Here is a 17356-nt window from a genome sequence, read left to right on the forward strand (position 1 = left end):
TGCATGAACTCTTAATGTAATATAGAAATTAGACACTTGTTTTTCATGTTATATGCACTTTACCTAGTTTGTCGTCTATTGTTTGGCCAGACAGAAATTTTAAATTTTTATGTAATCTGTCTTTTATGACTCTTGGTTTTTGTGCCTAGCTTAGAAAGCCTGTGTCCTCTTAGTTTTTTGCTTTTGTTTTTTAATCCCTTATCTTTTTGAAGAGTTCATGAAAGAAACAATGACTCAAAATTTCAGCAGTGGCTCTCGGTGGGTTTTGCTATCATCCCTGTGATACTTCTGGCTTAAGGACGCACTCACAGCACAAAGCATTTACTAAGTTGGTACATTGGCGGATTTTCTCGGCATTGGTACTGCAGAGGCTTCTTTGAGATTTATCGGAAGAAACTCTTAACCATGTCTGGGGTGCTCTCTCTGTCCCTTCCAAAGTGAGACTGTGGTGCTGTGCATTTCAAGTTTCACTCCTAAAGAAACAGAAATCTTCACATCACCAAAGCAAAATATAACGAACAACAAAAGTCATTTAATTGGACAAGATAAGGAAACAGCAAGGTCCCAAGGCCTCCACATGACCAGTTCCTCCAACTCCACATTTTATAAATTCACATATGCCTTTGGGGGAGTTATTTCAGGAACTTTTTGGGGGTTGATATACACCTACCTTCTCATATCTATCATCCTACCAGAAATTTCTCCTGAAATTCTGGAGAAGATTATTGTTACATTTTCTCCAACAGTTACAGGTAGAGCGCCTTGAATTAACATAGCTTTTCCTATGTTCATTACAACTCTTGAAAGTTTCCTCAATGTAAGGACTGGAGTTCCAGATCTTTAGAAGGGAGATGGTAATTTGAGTATCAGGTGATGCATTTTGCTCATGTGGCAAGTAGACATGGCTAATATGGCTCCCAAGCACAGCACAATGACAGAGATCTGTTAATATGCAGTTGAGGACCAGACGGCCACATTCACCCCAAATTCCTAGATTCAATACAGACTCGTCCATTCGATTCTGTTTGGGAAAAAAGTTGCCTACTGTTGAGAAGGCATCAGTGTTTGCCTGTACATAGTGATTCAAATCGGAGTTCAAACAGTTGTAACGTTACAATGTTACAGTTTGGATGTGTTTTCTTTTTGGGGCTTAACATACCCCTACCTCCTCATATCTAGCATCCTACCAGAAATAAGAACAGTGAACGGGGAATCTTAGTGACTTTGATCTGGCTTACTTAGTAAGCCCCTGGAAAGAAAAAGTAAAAAAAAAAAAAGAAATTAGAATATGATTGGTGATTCTAGACAAAGTTCTTCCTCCTTGCAAGTGTGCGTGTGTGTGTTCAGAATCTTGGGTTTCCCCTAACCAGATATTTTAAAAGGGGATGGATGGTCATATATTTTCATGAAGTGTATATGATGCTTTTCAGTGAAATGAAAAAAGAAAGGCAGTTTTCCATCTAGTTCCGGGATTTTAGGTCCTTTATCTTCTCTTTTTCAAAAAGATAATAAAAACAATTGCTACTTTCTGTTGAATGCTTACTATCCGCCAGGCGCTGTGTGAATGAGCACACGGTAGCTTTTAGTCCTCATAGTGCCCCCTGCGGTAGACACTTCTCAAGTCAACTCCGCGTGCTAAGCAGAGGACTTCTCTTCACTAGGCAAGTCTATTGACTGTTAAGTTTATAGAGGTTCAATACTGACGTGGAATGAAATAGGCCCAGCACACAAAGAGCAACACTTTCAATTTCTATGTTTATTGTTCGCTACCTCCAGAGATTCGATGATTATCCAAGAGGCGGAATGGTTTGAAGGTCCAGGCATCTGTCAATGCACTTTCATTTTCTTCCTTTGGTCTAAGTCAGTGGTTCTGAAACAGTAGCATGTATAAGAATTTCCGTATAGCGTTGTCTAAAACCATACAAGTTTAGAAACAAGTTAAGAGATGTTCAGGTGATTTTGACCAAATATGGTTTTTGCCTAATATGCTGGCTTTTCTGCTGAATCGTTTGCAGGACAGAGATTCAGCCTAGGAGGGAAAGTAAGACTCAGAAAAGACAGCCAAGGAGACTTCCAGGTAGGATGAAAGAGGTGCCCATCAGCATACTCGCCGATCTGAGGCCGAGGAAGGCAGCACGGGGCAAGGCCAGGAGGTGGTGAGAGTGCTTTATCTACATGGTCTCATCATGGTAGCAACGCTTCAGATATGGAAACTAAGGTTACAAGTGTTCTAACGACTTGCCTGGTGTCATAAAGATGGCAGTTGGTAGAGCCAATATCTAAATCCAGGTCTGTCTCTCACTAAAACTCAAGCTCTTTCCCCCCTAGCTGTCTGCCTTGTGGGTTAGGACTTCCTGAAGTCAGCCTGAAAGAACTGTTTGGGAAATGGAAATGTTTAACCTTGGTTTGGGGTGACCTAAAGTCTGGGGCAAGATTCTTGTGAGGCTGCGTAGGGAAACACCTCCCAGACTTGCGGAGAACCTCTGACTTGGTATGCATGGTTTAGAGAGCTAAGCAGAATCTTACAAAAAGAGCTGCATCCGTGCCTGCTCATGACTGCTTTCCCTCTGAAAACATGAAGAGGCACCAAGAGCCTGGGCTGTCATTTACACACCAAGTGTGTAACAAACACGGTGGTGTCCTTCAGGTGCTTACCTTTCTGGTCCCTTGGGAATATCATTTGAGTGTCCCGCTGAAGACAGTACAAACCCAGAGGACACTGTAATATTATAAAAGACATTGTAAACACTGTAAACCCAGAAGCCCACCTTCATTAGGCTGAAAACTATAATTGCTTGAGAAAAAAAACATGCCTCTAGGTCTGAAGATCTAGAAGCAGCTTTAGGAGAAATAGCCGCTGAATGCAACAACAGTGGATGTGGAGCTAACCCTGACCGGCTCCTTGGCAGCAGGAGAAGGGAGAGAACTGGACAGACTTTAAGAACTGTAAGGCAGTCAGCAAACCCTCCAAACACACATAAAGAAGGGGCTCCCATGGCCTTAAGGCTCATGAAGACACTGCTTAAGGGCATAAGGTGAATTTCACTGGGATAGAACTAAGGCTGTTCAAGTATTACAACTGGATATAAGAATGAATAAGAACTAATTTATATCCAAATCTAATAATCAAATACTCTAATTTTGTATAGTGAAAAGGTTTACTCAAAGGAAATGAGTTGTATTTGTTATCTACCGTATATAGAGAAATTCCAAGTATAGGATTACATTGAAGACAAAAAAAAATGAGTGAATTTGAATATATACAATCCATCCTACAGTATGGGAGAATATATTCGTAAATGACATATCCCACAAGGGGTTAATATCTGAAATATATAAGGAACTCACTCACCTCAACACCCAAAAAGCAAATAACTTGATTAAAAAATGGGCAGAGGATATGAAGAGACAGTTCTCCAAAGAAGAAATTCAGATGGCCAACAGACCCATGAAAAGATGCTCCACATCACTAATCATCAAGGAAATGCAAATTAAAACCACAATGAGATATCACCTCACACCAGTAAGGATGGCCAGTATTGAAAAGACTAAGAACAACAAATGCTGGCGAGGATGCGGAGAAAGGGGAACCCTCCTACACTTCTGGTGGGAATGTAAGCTAGTTCAACCATTGTGGAAAGCAGTATGGAGGTTCCTCAAAAAACTAAAAATAGAAATACCATTTGACCCAGGTATCCCACTCCTTGGAATTTACCCTAAGAATACAACTACTCAAAAAGACAGATGCACCCCTATGTTTATTGCAGCACTTTTTACAATAGCCAAGATATGGAAGCAACCTAAGTGTCCATCAGTAGATGAGGATAAAGAAGAGGTGGTACATATACACAATGGAATACTACTCAGCCATAAGAAGAAAACAAATCTTACCATTTGCAACAACATGGATGGAGCTGCAGGACATTATGCTCAGTGAAATAAGCCAGGCGGAGAAAGACAAGTGCCAAATGATTTCCCTCATTTGTGGAGCATAACAATGAAGCAAAACTGAAGGAACAAAACAGCAGCAGACCCACAGACTCCAAGAAGGGCCTAGTGGTTACCAAAGGGGAGGGGTGGGGAGAGCGGGTGGGGAGGGAGGGAGATGGGGACTGAGGGGTATTATGTTTAGTACACATGGTGTGGGGGGTCACGGGGAGAACAGTGTAGCACAGACAAGGCACACAGTGGATCTGTGGCATCTTACTACACTGATGGACAGTGACTGCATTGGGGTATAGGTGGGTACTTGATAATATGGGTAAATGCAGTAACCACATTGTTTTTTCATGTGAAACCTTCATAAGAGTGTATATCAATAATACCTTAATAAAAAATTGAAATAAAAAAGAGAGAAGTAGGTGGTCTCCAGATATGTTTTGAAGGTAACATCCAAAACTGGTGGATTGAGTGTGGAGCCTAAAGGTGAAAGAAGAATCCTAGATTTTTGGTTTGAGTATCTTGAAGACAGTGGCTTTATTCACTAACATAAAGAGGCTTGGGAGAGAGCAGGTTTTGGCCACATTAGGCATAATATGGAAGTACAAAGTAGATCATTGAGTATTCAAGACTGGAATTCAAGCGAAGATGAGTACTGGATTCACAAATTGAGAGTCATTGTTTAAATGGTGTTTTAAACCATAGAGCTATTTGGGATCCTCTGGAAACAACATATAGATAGGACAGAGCCCCTGGACATGCCAACATTTAGAGGTTGACTAACACCACCAGTCTGGTAGGAGAAACTAGAGCCATGTGCTGATCCAGTGTTGAGTTTGAGTTATCACCATTAGCATCCTTGGGCTTGGAAAATCAAGTCAGATTTTCCCAAATTTAAAAATCCAAATGCCATTGTTTGCAAATGATTTTCTTTATAGGATGTCTGGATCTGAGGCTTAAAGATTAGGATTAGGAAACCCAGGCCCAGGCCCAAGAATCCACATTTTCAGCAAGCACATCAGGGGCTGCTTCTGGTGGTACACAGTTCATTTTGAGAAACACTGATCTGAGGACTAAGCCATAGGTGCCACCACTGCGGGGAATATGCCACGACTTCTGAAATCCCTCCAGTGCTTTATATGATACCACTTCTTCCCTTCAGTCAGATGTCACTAGACACATTATTCTCTACCTCCTTATTGATCACTGTCAATTCTCAGCCTCTGGGTTCCTTCACGGCATTGATCAAGGATATTGGCACCTCAGTAGTTAGTTTCCTGGATATGAAGCATCTAATCAGAAAAGTTTAGTGATCAGGTTCCCTCCTTGACCCCCCTGTGATTAAGCTTTTTATTCTACTCACATTCTCATAATGATCACTTTTGAATATTTACTGCCTGGATCTGTCAGCCTTTTAAAAGTCATCGTCCTTAATTTCTCTGTTTCTTTTCTTTTTGATTTATTTTTATTGAAGTATCATTGATATACAGTGTATATTAGTTTCAAACATACAACACAGTGGTTCAACTATTAGCCATATTATTAAATCCTCACCCACCCAGTGCAGTTACTATCTATTAATATAGAAAGATGTTACAGAATCATTGACTATATTCTCCATGCTGTGCTACTATCCCTGTGACCAACTTATACTCTGATTGAGGGTTTTTGTGCTCCTTTATTCTCCTCACCCTACCATATTCCCAACCAAACCCCTGGTAACTACAAGGGTAACCACAAGTTACTTTTCAGTATCTATAAGTCTACTACTGTTTTGTTCAATCTGTTTTGCTTTGTTTTTATATTCCACAAATGAGTGAAATCATATGGTATTTGTCCTTCTCCACTTTGCTTATTTCACTGAGCACAATACTCTCTAGATCCATCTATGTGGTTGCAAATGGCAGGATTTCTTTCCTTTTTATGGCTGAATAATATTCCACTGTGTATGTACCACATCTTCTTTATCCATTCATCTGTTTCTTTTAATTGTGTGAAATAATTGCAGAGAACATTTAATCTAAATGATCTTGGTTTGATTGTATTTTATTGTCATTCTTGTAATTTTAAAGCTTTTCATTTCTAACCTAAATCTGATGTCATAGCTCCAGGAATCAGAGTCAACTGTGAAGTGATTTTAGTGAAGTAGTCAGGGAATCCAGACTGAGTCTGCGTGGACTCCCTTTGCAGGCTGTGTTTTTTCCAAGCCAGATTGGTCACTTGGATGGAGTAAGCGAGAGTGCTGTTATCAGAGAACAGGGATGCTAAGAGAACATAAAAATGACCCTTAGCCCTGCTACTGATGAGCACTTGAATTCGGTGAGTACTGGAAAGCCATCATATTTTGGTGAATGTGATGGATTTAGGCTTATGACCCATTTAATTTTCCTGGCCTTGTTTCCTGGATCTTTCTGAATAGTCAGCTGGACATAGTGAATAGGAAACATGTTTTGATGGAGAATGTTAGGCTTTTTTTGACTCAAGTGGGTAGCAAATATAGAAATGTATTTTATAAAAAGGGAAGTTATGTATATTTCTTTTTTTTTCAAGTGTGACCCTGGAAAGGTGAATATCGCCTGTAAAAGAGCAAGTAAACAACTCATTTGTCAAGTACTGAAGAAAAACCACCTTCCCCAGTCACACTGTGTCTATTTGAATATAGAGAAATGGAGAACCTTCTAGTTTTGTACACTATTTTTTTATTGTACCTATTTTTAGAACTTGGGTTTTTCTTTTAATTCCTTTTGAAGGAATCCTTTTTTAATTCCTTATAAGGAAAACATTTTAAATATATAGGGAATAAGTCTTTTTTTAGAGTATGTTAATACTTTTCTAAATGGACATCTCCTAAGTCAAAGGACTCCCTCAAGAAGATGGTATTGGAACCCAGGGAATGTGTGGCTAGTTCGTTCAAGAGGATAAGAGTTCCCAGGGGCTTCACTGCATTGCCACCATCTATTAAGATATCCATCTATCAAGTATTGAGTGCCTACCAGGTTCATAGGATTGTGTTAGGTATTACTTAAGCCAGGAGTGGGGGTTTTACACACATACAGACTCCTTGCACTGTAGGAGTTCATTGTCTTACTGACTGTTGTGGCAGTTAAATCAGTTACACTGAACTGTTGGGCTAGTCCACTACAAAATAAGACTGCATACAATTAAATTATTAGATAATAAGCAGCAGTGGTAGTAAGTGCTGTAGGAATTTAGAGGAGAAAGAACAGAGGACAGGCAGCAATAACAGAGGAGGACTTCTCAAGGAAGTAGGATTTAAATGACAAAGAATGGGCAGATTGGGTTAGGCAGAGAAGATTTATCAAGGGTCATATATGAACTGAGGCACAGAGGTGGAAACAAGCCCATTTCATTTAGAAAATGGAAGACACTGCATATAGCTGAGTATTATTTTTGGGACATAGTAGGAGATAGAGAAGGGGAAGCACAAATTGCTGTCAGATTATATGAGGCCAGGAATGCCAAGGTGAAAGTTTGACTTCATCCTATAGAAGGGAGGACCCTGAAAGGTTTTTAAGTACCAAAGAAGAAACGATTTTGGTGGCTTTCACTAGAAACAAATGTTCCCTTTGTATCAGGTGCTACTCACCCAATCACAACTGCTCCTCTGACGGGTAAATAGTAAGTGATAAGAAAGGATTCAAGGAGATAGGCAAGTACACTTCTGCCATGATCCAGGCAAAAGCTGCGGAGTGCTAACTTACTAGCTGACACCATCCAGTTGGGAACATAACCTAGACTGTTGTTAACATGCTAAGATAATCAGAGTCCTTCTCCGGGGCCAGGCCCACCCTGTCTAATAGGGGCAGTTTCCTCCCATGTTTAGAGATTTTAAAAAGGAGAGCCCCATGACCCAATTCAACAGGACATGGAGGTAAAGCAGTTCTGAAATACAGAGGCTCTGGTGAGCCTCCTGAACTGTCCCCTCCAGTTACAGTGGGTGACAGTAAGGAGCTGGCTCCGCTCCCTCTCCTGGCGGCATGGCTTTCACTTTGGGAACAGCAGTGACTATGTTTATTTCAATATCTTTCTTAAAATGTGGAATTCTTAGAAAACGGAATACTTTCCAGTGTTGTTGTGGATTCCAAAATGCCACTGTGACATTCCTGGGAAGGGTACCTGATACTAGCCTTTCTTCCAGAAAGCTTTCCCTGAAATCTATGGTAGAAGGGAGCAAGAGTATAACCCGAAGCCATCCTACTTAGCAACAGTGCTATTTATTCACAAATGTAAGGAAATATTATAGTGGAATGGTCTGATTCTTAGAGAAACTTATTGTTATTTTCTTCCAACATCTGTTTATCCTCTGAGGGTCATCCATAGGTTCACAAGATGTATTTGCCTATGATTTTTTTCATGCTAAGCCACTTCTTAATACATGATGAAAGGATTTGCTTATCAACATGAACCTTAAATATAATTTATCTGTGGCAGGCAGATTCACAAAGTCATCAAGATGAATGGGATTCCCTTTCCCATGTTGTTAGTGACACAAAAATGGCCCTTGACCCCAGCTTAGTGCAGGCACATCACTGGTGAAGGTGGATCTGCTTTTCTTTTCTGCAAGTGACCAAGGAACTCTAAGGGCAAAAGAGAAGAAACGCCATTCAAATGGTCTCCCAAAGCAGGGCTCAGGTGCCGTCTTATCAGGGGAGGAAAGAAAGACTTTATCAGATCAAAGAGCTGCCGTACAACATCCACATCTACAAGGAACAGAGACTCCACATAAAAACCTTGACATCCAGCATCTAATCAGGACAGGGACGATCCATGGCATAACCCAGTGGGTACCCCAGCTCACCCGGAAATCCTGCCAGGGCCAGGATTTTATTCCTGCTTTGTCTGGAGGAAGGTCTTCCAGGAAAAGAGCAACTTGGTAAAGCACAAAAGAAGCCACTCCAAGAGCCAGCCCGGTAAATACCTGTAAAAGAAAAAGTACAGAAAGAATTCCGAAGAAGCTCTGAACTCAGGTGGCCCCGGGTGGCTCTGTGCTGGAAGCAGCGCTCCCAGGGCAGGGGGTGGGAGAGCCACCACTGCGGCGCAGTCTGGTCACTCAGCAGGCCACCCACACGGTGGCGGCCCTTCCCGGGCCCCGAGGGCAGCTGGGGCCTCCGCCTGAAGAGAAGCCTGGAAGCCCACCTGTCCCAGCACAGTGGGCAGAAGCCCGTCCAGTGTCCCGAGTATGACAGGAGCTTTTCTCAGAAGAATGCCATCCAGGCCCATCAGCGCCTGCACAGCACGAGAAGCCATTCTCCTGTGGGGAGTGTGGCAAGGGCTTTACCCGGCGCTCTAGGCTGGCTCGAGCCACAGCAGAGTCCGCAGCAGGCCCAGGGAGTTCCCCTGTGGCCAGTGCAGAGGGACCCCTCGCGGAGCACCTCAAGGTCCACCCAGAGAAAAGCCCTTCTCCTGTGCCGAGTGCAGCTGGCGCCTCAGCCAGCACTCCCACCGCGGGGAGGGGCCCCTCCAGGGTCCGGAGTGTGACCGGGCTCTCGTGGAAGGCTCCGTGAGGCCCCACCAGTGGGTGCACGGGGGTGACGAGAGCGGTGAGACCTACACGCAGCTGTCCGAGCTCACCGAGCACAGGAGAATCCACGGGGGCGAGGTGCCCTTGCAGTGTCCAGATGGGACGAGAGCCACTGCACGAGGGGCAGTGTGAAGGTCCACTGCACGCGCACCACGGAGAGAAGCCCTTCAGGTGCCCCGAATGCGACAAAGGCTTCCTTCAGGAGTCTGAAGAGTCACCGAGGGGAGAGGTCATTCATTCTCCTGTGATGAGTGTGGAGGGCTCTTTACGTACATGGGGGCGTTGCACACCCACCTCACAGTACATGCCCAGGAAAGCTCTTCACTGTCTGGGTCAGGCTGCACAGAAAGTACGCAGTGACAGCTTTTGGGTGGAGCCGGCACCTCTGCGGGCTCTGGCGGGTGGGATAAAGAATGAACAGAACACTGGCCTCCAACACGCTGGCCCGATGCACGGCAGGCAGGGCACGATGGCTCCTTGGCAAAGGTCCGAGCAATCCGGGCATAAGGAGGAGGCTCTTTCCTCTCTAATCCTCACGGGCAAGGCCTGCCAGTCGTGGAAGGAACATTTTACTCTGTTCTGTGATTTCATCAGTTTTTCCAAGAGTGTGATAATCCCTCCCCTATTTAAATTTCCATTGAGACTTTCAGGTTTTCTCAAAAGGTGAGAGGGCATCTGTGTCTTGGGGGAATTTCTCTATGTTGCTAAAAATAAATGCTGCCATCTACCATCTCACTTGTTAAAATGATGGCCCACACAAGTGTTTTTATTTCCATTGTGAGTAACAAGCAATGTTACTTATCAGAACCACCCGCATTTTTTTCAACAGTGTGTCAATTCTCCAAGAATTATACTTGCCTCAGCATTAGGGTCTCTGGGCTAAATACCAAAGGAAGACACACTGTCAGGCCATGGCTTCACTCCAGTTTTTGCTCTGTGGCCTACTCTGTCTTAAGGTGCTTTTCCAGCCTGTTCTTGCAAACTCTCATCTGTCTCTTGGGCTGTCATTCCTTAACATTATTCCTACAAAAACCACAGAATTCCTTCCTTAGGGAATCTCTGGGGCCTAAATAAATCTTTGCAGCACGATACGTGCTCTCAGATTACCTGAATCAGAATCAGCTAGGATCAAGGGCACTCCACAAATCACAGTGTCTATATAAAAAGGAAAGTTGCCACTGGAGAAGATAAGTAGTGACTGTATAGCATTTTATTATGCTGATGGACAGTGACTGCAATGGGGTGGGGGTGGGGGGTTGATAATATGGCTGAATGTTGAGACCACAATGTTGCTCATGTGAAGTCTTCATAAGATTGTGTATCAATGACACCTTAATTTTAAAAAGTACAATTGAAAACATGAAACAAACAAAGAAAAGGAAAGGTGCCACCTCTGGTCGGTACATTCCTGTAGGCACAAGGCTGTTGGTGTGTTGATGGTGCCTTTGTGCAAAGAAAAAGACACTTTCCTCTGCCTGGGCCAGGGCGGGTATGGGCCAGATGTCAGCCTTGGCTGGCATCTTGACCAGTGTGCCTCTGGGTAGCTCTGTGCCTTTATCTGGGATTCATGTTAAAAATGCAGAACCTTGGGATGCTCCCCAGATGTACCAAGTGAATCTTCCCAGGTGATCTTGTGCAAACCGAAGTTTCAGAACATTGGAGCTAGTGAGCAGAGAGATTGAAGGAAGACTATTTTTGGAAGGTATTTTGGTCATCCTTGTATGAGATTTAGGGTAGAACTCTTCCTTTATGCATTTTTCTCCTCCCTTTTGTAATAGAGCTACTTCTGATAAAAGTTTCTTATATCATGGGTGTCTTAGTTAACTCGGGCTGCTGTAACAAAGTACCACCGGTACTTTGGTGGCTTAAACCTTAGAGATTTACTTCCTTGTAGTAGTGGCTGGAAGCCCAGAATCAAGCTACCAGCAGGATTGGTGTCTAGAAGACCTGCCTACCTTGCAGATGTCACCTTCTCCCTGTCTGCTCACAAGGCCTTTTCTCTGTGCACGGGGTGGAAGTGAGAGATCTCTGGTATTTCTTCCTCTTAGAAGGATACCATTCTTACTGGATTAGGACTCCCACCCTTATGACTTCATTTAACCACAGTTAATATTGGAGAACCAGTTGTGTTCACTAGCAGAGTGAATGAGGAGGCAAAGACTAGGAGCTCTGTGCCACTGGGGCTTCCCCTGAATGGAAAGAAGTACTAAGAAGGACGCATCATGCCCCCCTTCCAAAGCCAGCCGCTGACTGTGTCTGCCCACCTGTCTGAGCCACAGCTTGTACAGAAATTTCTTCCGTTACTTCTTCGGTGCTGATGACTTTCAAATCTCTAAATCCACACCCATTATTTACAACTTCCTCTTGAGTATTTATGACTTCCCCAGAATGCCTAAGTAAGACTCCTTGCCTGGATCAACCCACACTCTACACTTCTTTACTCTCTCCTGTATTTCCCACCTCTAAGATTACAGCTTATCTCAAAAGCTGTACATCTAATAATGATCCTAGATTTTCTTATATCCAGTCTATCTCATAAATTTCCACCAAGTAAAGCCCTTCTCTATTTCTACTGCCACTACGTTAACTTAAACCAACTTTAAAATGATACAGTGCTTTTCTTAGCAAATTTCTCCGCTTTTTTGTGCAATGCCTTCGTCATCCTTGTGACAATGGTTTTTCAAAAATGCAACTCTAATGTTACACTCAAGTAGTTTTTTAGAAGTTCCCAATTTTATTATAACTGCAAACTCTTTAACATGACATGAAAGAACCTCTGAGTTGACCTGGATTGGCCTTTTCAGCATCATCTTGTTACCTGTTCACAATATGAACTTCACTGCTATCAAAAGACTAATTTTCCGAAGTGCATCATATCCTCATTACTGCTTCCCCGTCTTCTTAACTTCATATTCTGTCATCAGTCTCAACACCAGAAACACTTTATGTGTGTGTTCATCTCTCAGAGTGTCCTCTAAACACCGGTACAGTACAATAAACATTGTACTGTAACCTGCACGCTTCCCTTCATAAACTGAACTCCTGCAGGGTGGGGATTTGATCTTGTCTGTATTTTCTCCATCCAAACCAAGCCTCTGGGTCTGTGATAGAACATGGGGGCAAGGGTACTGAACCACTGACACAGGACTTGATTATGGACTTGAGGGCCCCTGGGAACCAGACAGACTGAACTGCAAAATAGTGAGGCAGAAATAGTTGAATGTGCACATATGTATATGGAAATCCTACCCACCCCCATTCAAAGTCATCATGCAAACCGTAATTCCGAAACCCATAAAGAGATCGAAGTCTAAGCAAGTTGACAAGGTGAATTCCTCCAGACAAAAATATTAGAGTATGGAAAATACCGAATTCAGTACATTTGAGTCATCAAAATATAAGAGAATTATAAAATTTTAAAGTATTAGGAACCAATAAGCAGACTTCATGTACAAACAGGTGGATATGAAAAAGAACCTTGGAAATGAGAAAGTAAAGTTACTGAACTAAAATAATTAATATAATGAACTTTAGGAATTCACCCAAAATGAAGTAAATATAAATATTAAAAGTATAAAAGCAGTGAAGATGTACAGAATTGATTGAGCACTTCCAATATATAACAATTCCAAAAGAAAAGGGAACAGCTGAGTGGCCAGACTAGAAAATGAATGAGGTTCCCCAGGCTCTCAGTTGAAGAGTGCATGCCCATTACGGGTGGTAAAACCCACACCTGGGAACAGTGGTGAAACTAGCATCAAGAACAAGGAGGAAAATATGAAGAACTTAGGGAGATGGTAGGTGTGCTTATTGCCTTAATTATGATGTTGGTTTCATGAATGTATACATGTCAATAATCAAATTATAAAATTTAAATATATAGTTTGTTATATTAATTATACCTCAATAAAGCTGTTAAAAAATCAAGATCAATCACCAATATCATGTTAATAGTTTCTAAAACAGCTGAAGAAAAAGGAAGGAATATAGAAAACTACCAATCCAACTGAAAGCTGGAAAAGAAGAAAAGAAGTAATTTCCAGGATGGTAGAAACAACAACAAAGTGATGAATAAGTACACTTTATCAAAAGAGTGTCACATATTTTTAAAAATTCATACTTTATGCAGTTTACAAGAGACATGACTTCAAACAATAAGAATGAAAATGACGAAAAAAGATTTACCAATTGAAGGCTGGTGAAACAAACTTTACATGAGAACAAATTAGAATTTCTGGCAAAATACATAAAAAGAATCCACTAGGAAGATTTAAGAATCATGAACTTGTAAATATCTAAAAATGTAGATATGTAGTATGAAAAGCAAAAGTCAACAAAATAACCAAAATAAATATAATTTCATAAACATAGGCATGGAGCAATTATCTTAAGAAGCAGTAGTAATCTTTTTGCAAACAGCAAAATATTTACAAGTTTTACCCAATAGAAAGCCCAGTATAGGAAATAATGGTTTTAAACACAGAGCACTTAGAAAAATTAACAATATAAATCACAGTAGAGTCTCAACGTATTTTTAAAAATCCATGTCATCATGATCAAATTTCTTCTACCATGATGTGTTAACTTAGAAATAAACAAAAAGTAAAGCCTTTAAGTACAAATAAAACTTCCTAAGCTTGGAAACTTAAAACACATTCTGAAGGCAATCAGCTTAAAGAGGAAATCACAATTCAGTTTTAGAGCTGAACAACATTGAAAGTTCTATACATAAAATTTTTGAGGTGAAGTTAGAATGACAGGTGAAGGGCCCCCACCCATAAGATGGCGAACCTCCTGCTTCTCTTCCGGGTGTTCGGTTCCCGCCTGCGCACCCGAGGCCCAATCACCTCTCGCCGCCCCCCCCCCAATCCCAGCACCTGGCCAATAGCCACCAGTCCCGTTGAAGTGGCGCCTCAATCAGCTTATGTCCCTCCCTATATAACCTAGTACTTGTCCCCAATAAAGTGGAACTCTCCGGTGAATTGCTGCTGTGTGTCGCTCCTTCCTTTCAACAGGTAAATCATGTTTGTGTGTACACATACCTATTTTAAATTATATAGTGAAAACATCACTTTCATAGTCAAGCTAGGACAAGGGGAGTTTTTCAGTTTTATCTCTTCCTCTAGAGTTAACTAGCTAATCCCTTCTCTGATGCTCCCATAGCACTTTGTACTTTCCTCTGTGGCCAGCAATTATTGGAAATTCTTTTGGCATTGTTTATTTTACAAGCCTGTGTCCCCAGAAGATGGCAAATACCCAGTGATGATTAATGTATTTAAATTTATCTTGCAGTATTCAAGATATTCATACACAAAGTGTAAATGTTCACTTGTGTGCCCTTGGCTTAGCTTAGGTAATAAGGCATTAGCATTGCAGTTCTTCCTTGACTTACAGTGGGGTCATGTCCTGATAAACTCATCATAAATTGAAAATATCAGAAGTCAAAAATACAGTCAATACACTCAACCTACCAAACCTCATAGATTAGCCTAGCATCTTAAATGTGCTCAGAATATATTAGTCTGTAGTTGGGAAAAAATCATCTAACACAAAGCTTATTTTATAAAGTATTGAACATCTTGTGCAATTTGTTGAATCCTGTACTTTAGAGTGAAAAGCAGAATGGTTGTCACTGGATCAGCTGTTACCCTTAATCCAATTGGTTGCCCAGTTCAGCATCACAAGAAAGGATCAGTCTGCAGGTTTCTAGCCTGGAAAAAGATCTAAATTAAAACTTTGAAGTATAGTTTCGACTGAATGCATATCAGTTTTCGCACCATTGTGAAGCTGAAGAATCTTAGGTGGGACCATGATAAGTGGGGGACTGTCTGTACTGATGAGGTACATGCATAATGGTACTGGTTTCCATTCTCTCCAGTTCCCCAGCCCTCCCATCCCAGTCCCCAGCAATACCCACTGTCCTGTACGTGCCCTTTTACTTTTCCTACATATGTATTATTCCAAATAATATATAGTGCTATTTATAGGTTTCTATAAATGGTATACTGTTAATCTGCTACATGCTTTTTCACTCAATGTAATGTTAATGCTATTCATTGAGGCTGTTTTTAGCTACATATAACTCATTAGTTTTTGCTGCTAGTTTTCGGTGTATGGGAAAAGAAGCCCAAAGACTCTCCATCCTCTGGGTGACAGGCATTTAAATTACTTTCCTATTTTTACTTAAATGTTGCTATAGAGATTTTTCAATATGGCTCCCAGGTAAATGTCCAAAAAGAGCTCCAAAGTTAGAATTGCTGGATCACAGGGTAACACATCTTCATAAGCAGACATTGGGTCTCCCCAGCTCACAAAGATATGCAACATTTTCTGTATTTATTGCCTGTGCATTTTTTTCCCTTTCTGTGAATTCACTATTCATAATTTTGCCCATTTTCTTCTTGGGTAGTCTCTGATTTTTAGGAGTTATTTTATACTCCCTGGCTGCTATTCCCTGTTGTACGTATCTTTCCCAAGCTGTGACCTGCTTGTGGCTACACTATTGTCTTTTGATGGAAAAAAAAAGTTTTGTGTTTTTTGTGTCTTAAGACTATGTGTATGAAAATGTTCAAGCAGCGTTATTTGTGGCCACAATTTTTTTTTAAACTGCCCCTACCTGTTATGGGCTGAACTGTGTGCTCCCAAAATTTCTATGTTGAAGTCCTAAATGTCCCCCCACCCCAGTACTTCAGAATGTGACTGTATTTGGAGATAGGGTCTCTAAAGAAGTGATTAAGGAAAACGAGATCACAGGGGTGGGCCACAGTCCATTATGACTGGTGTCCTTACAAAAAGAGATTAGGACACAGAACACCCAGAGGTGTGACCCTGGGAGGACACAGGGAAGAGGCAATTTTCTGCAAGCAGAGAGTCCTCAGAAGAAACCAATCCTGTGACACCCTGATCTCGGACTTCTGGCCTCCAGAACTGAGAAAACTAATTTCTGTCATTTAAGCTGCCCGGTCTGTGGTATTGTTATGACAGATCTAGCAGATTAATACACCACCTTAAATTAGAGCAGTTTAACTATATAATTATGTTATTATGAAACATGGAAAACTTTGATACGGTAAGTGAAAAGATAAAAACAAATACGTCTTAGAATCACGTAAAAGCACATCTGTGGACAGAAACTGGAACTCTGGAAATTCATATGAAAAAATAAACTATTATTACATTAGAGTACCAGAATTATGGACAACTTAAAAAATTTTGCTTTACTGTGTTAAATTTTATGTACAGATATTTATATATGCACATATATACAATTTTTTTAAACCTGTAAAGCAGGGATAGCAATTTCACATACCTAATCAGTTCAACCACTTGGCTGCTTAAGAGTGAATTTAAGATCCATTTCAAATTTAGGTTACAAGACACTTCTTAGGTTTTACAGAATACGAGCCACGTTAACTACTTTCAGTCCATGAGGTCAACGATGCCCCGTCTCCGCCTGACTTCTTGGGTCGAATCCCAGCCCCTCGCCCGTGGGGCGATTCTGAGGGGTGGTCTGCACTCCCGGAGTCCCCGCCACGGCCGACTCCCAATCGCCCAAGGAGGGCACCGGCTCGAGAACGCCCCTGGGCTGGCTCACCTCCCTCGCTTCATTCCTGGGGTCACCTCACCGGCGACCCTGACCCTTGACTGGGGTCGGCTTTGGGGAGGCCCGTCTCCGGGCAGAGCGCGTCTCCCCTCCACCCACCTCCAGCTGACCTTGCATTTCCAGCTGCGGCTCCCTCTCCCGAGCTCTCCTTCCGTTCGTCTGGGCCTCTGCCCCCCTCCTGGGGGGCCCCAAGAGCGGAAGATCCGCCGACGGCAGGCGACGGCCCCTGCTCCGACTCCAGCGGGCGACCCTCGCTCCTCCCGGCTGCAGGG

The 17356-nt window shown here is 42.1% G+C and overlaps 1 non-coding gene across 3 annotated transcripts; it reads right to left on the reverse strand.

Annotated features, from left to right (window-relative positions):
• Positions 1–16: 16 nt before the first annotated feature.
• On the reverse strand, positions 17–17333 carry LOC118968530 (uncharacterized). Of its 3 annotated transcripts, XR_012132065.1 has the most exons (5): positions 17184–17333; positions 8759–8878; positions 2656–2719; positions 1771–1870; positions 17–473 (listed from the first exon to the last, which is right to left on the reverse strand). It is a non-coding gene; the product is annotated as an uncharacterized protein (transcript). The 3 variants fall into 3 exon arrangements; XR_012132064.1 differs by lacking the exon at positions 17–473 and having other exon boundaries at positions 1718–1870; XR_012132063.1 differs by lacking the exons at positions 17–473; positions 1771–1870; positions 2656–2719 and adding an exon at positions 2740–8537.
• Between the last annotated feature and the right edge of the window lie 23 nt (positions 17334–17356).

This window comes from Manis javanica, chromosome 6, assembly GCF_040802235.1.
Source record: "Manis javanica isolate MJ-LG chromosome 6, MJ_LKY, whole genome shotgun sequence".
Lineage (NCBI taxonomy): Eukaryota > Metazoa > Chordata > Mammalia > Pholidota > Manidae > Manis > Manis javanica.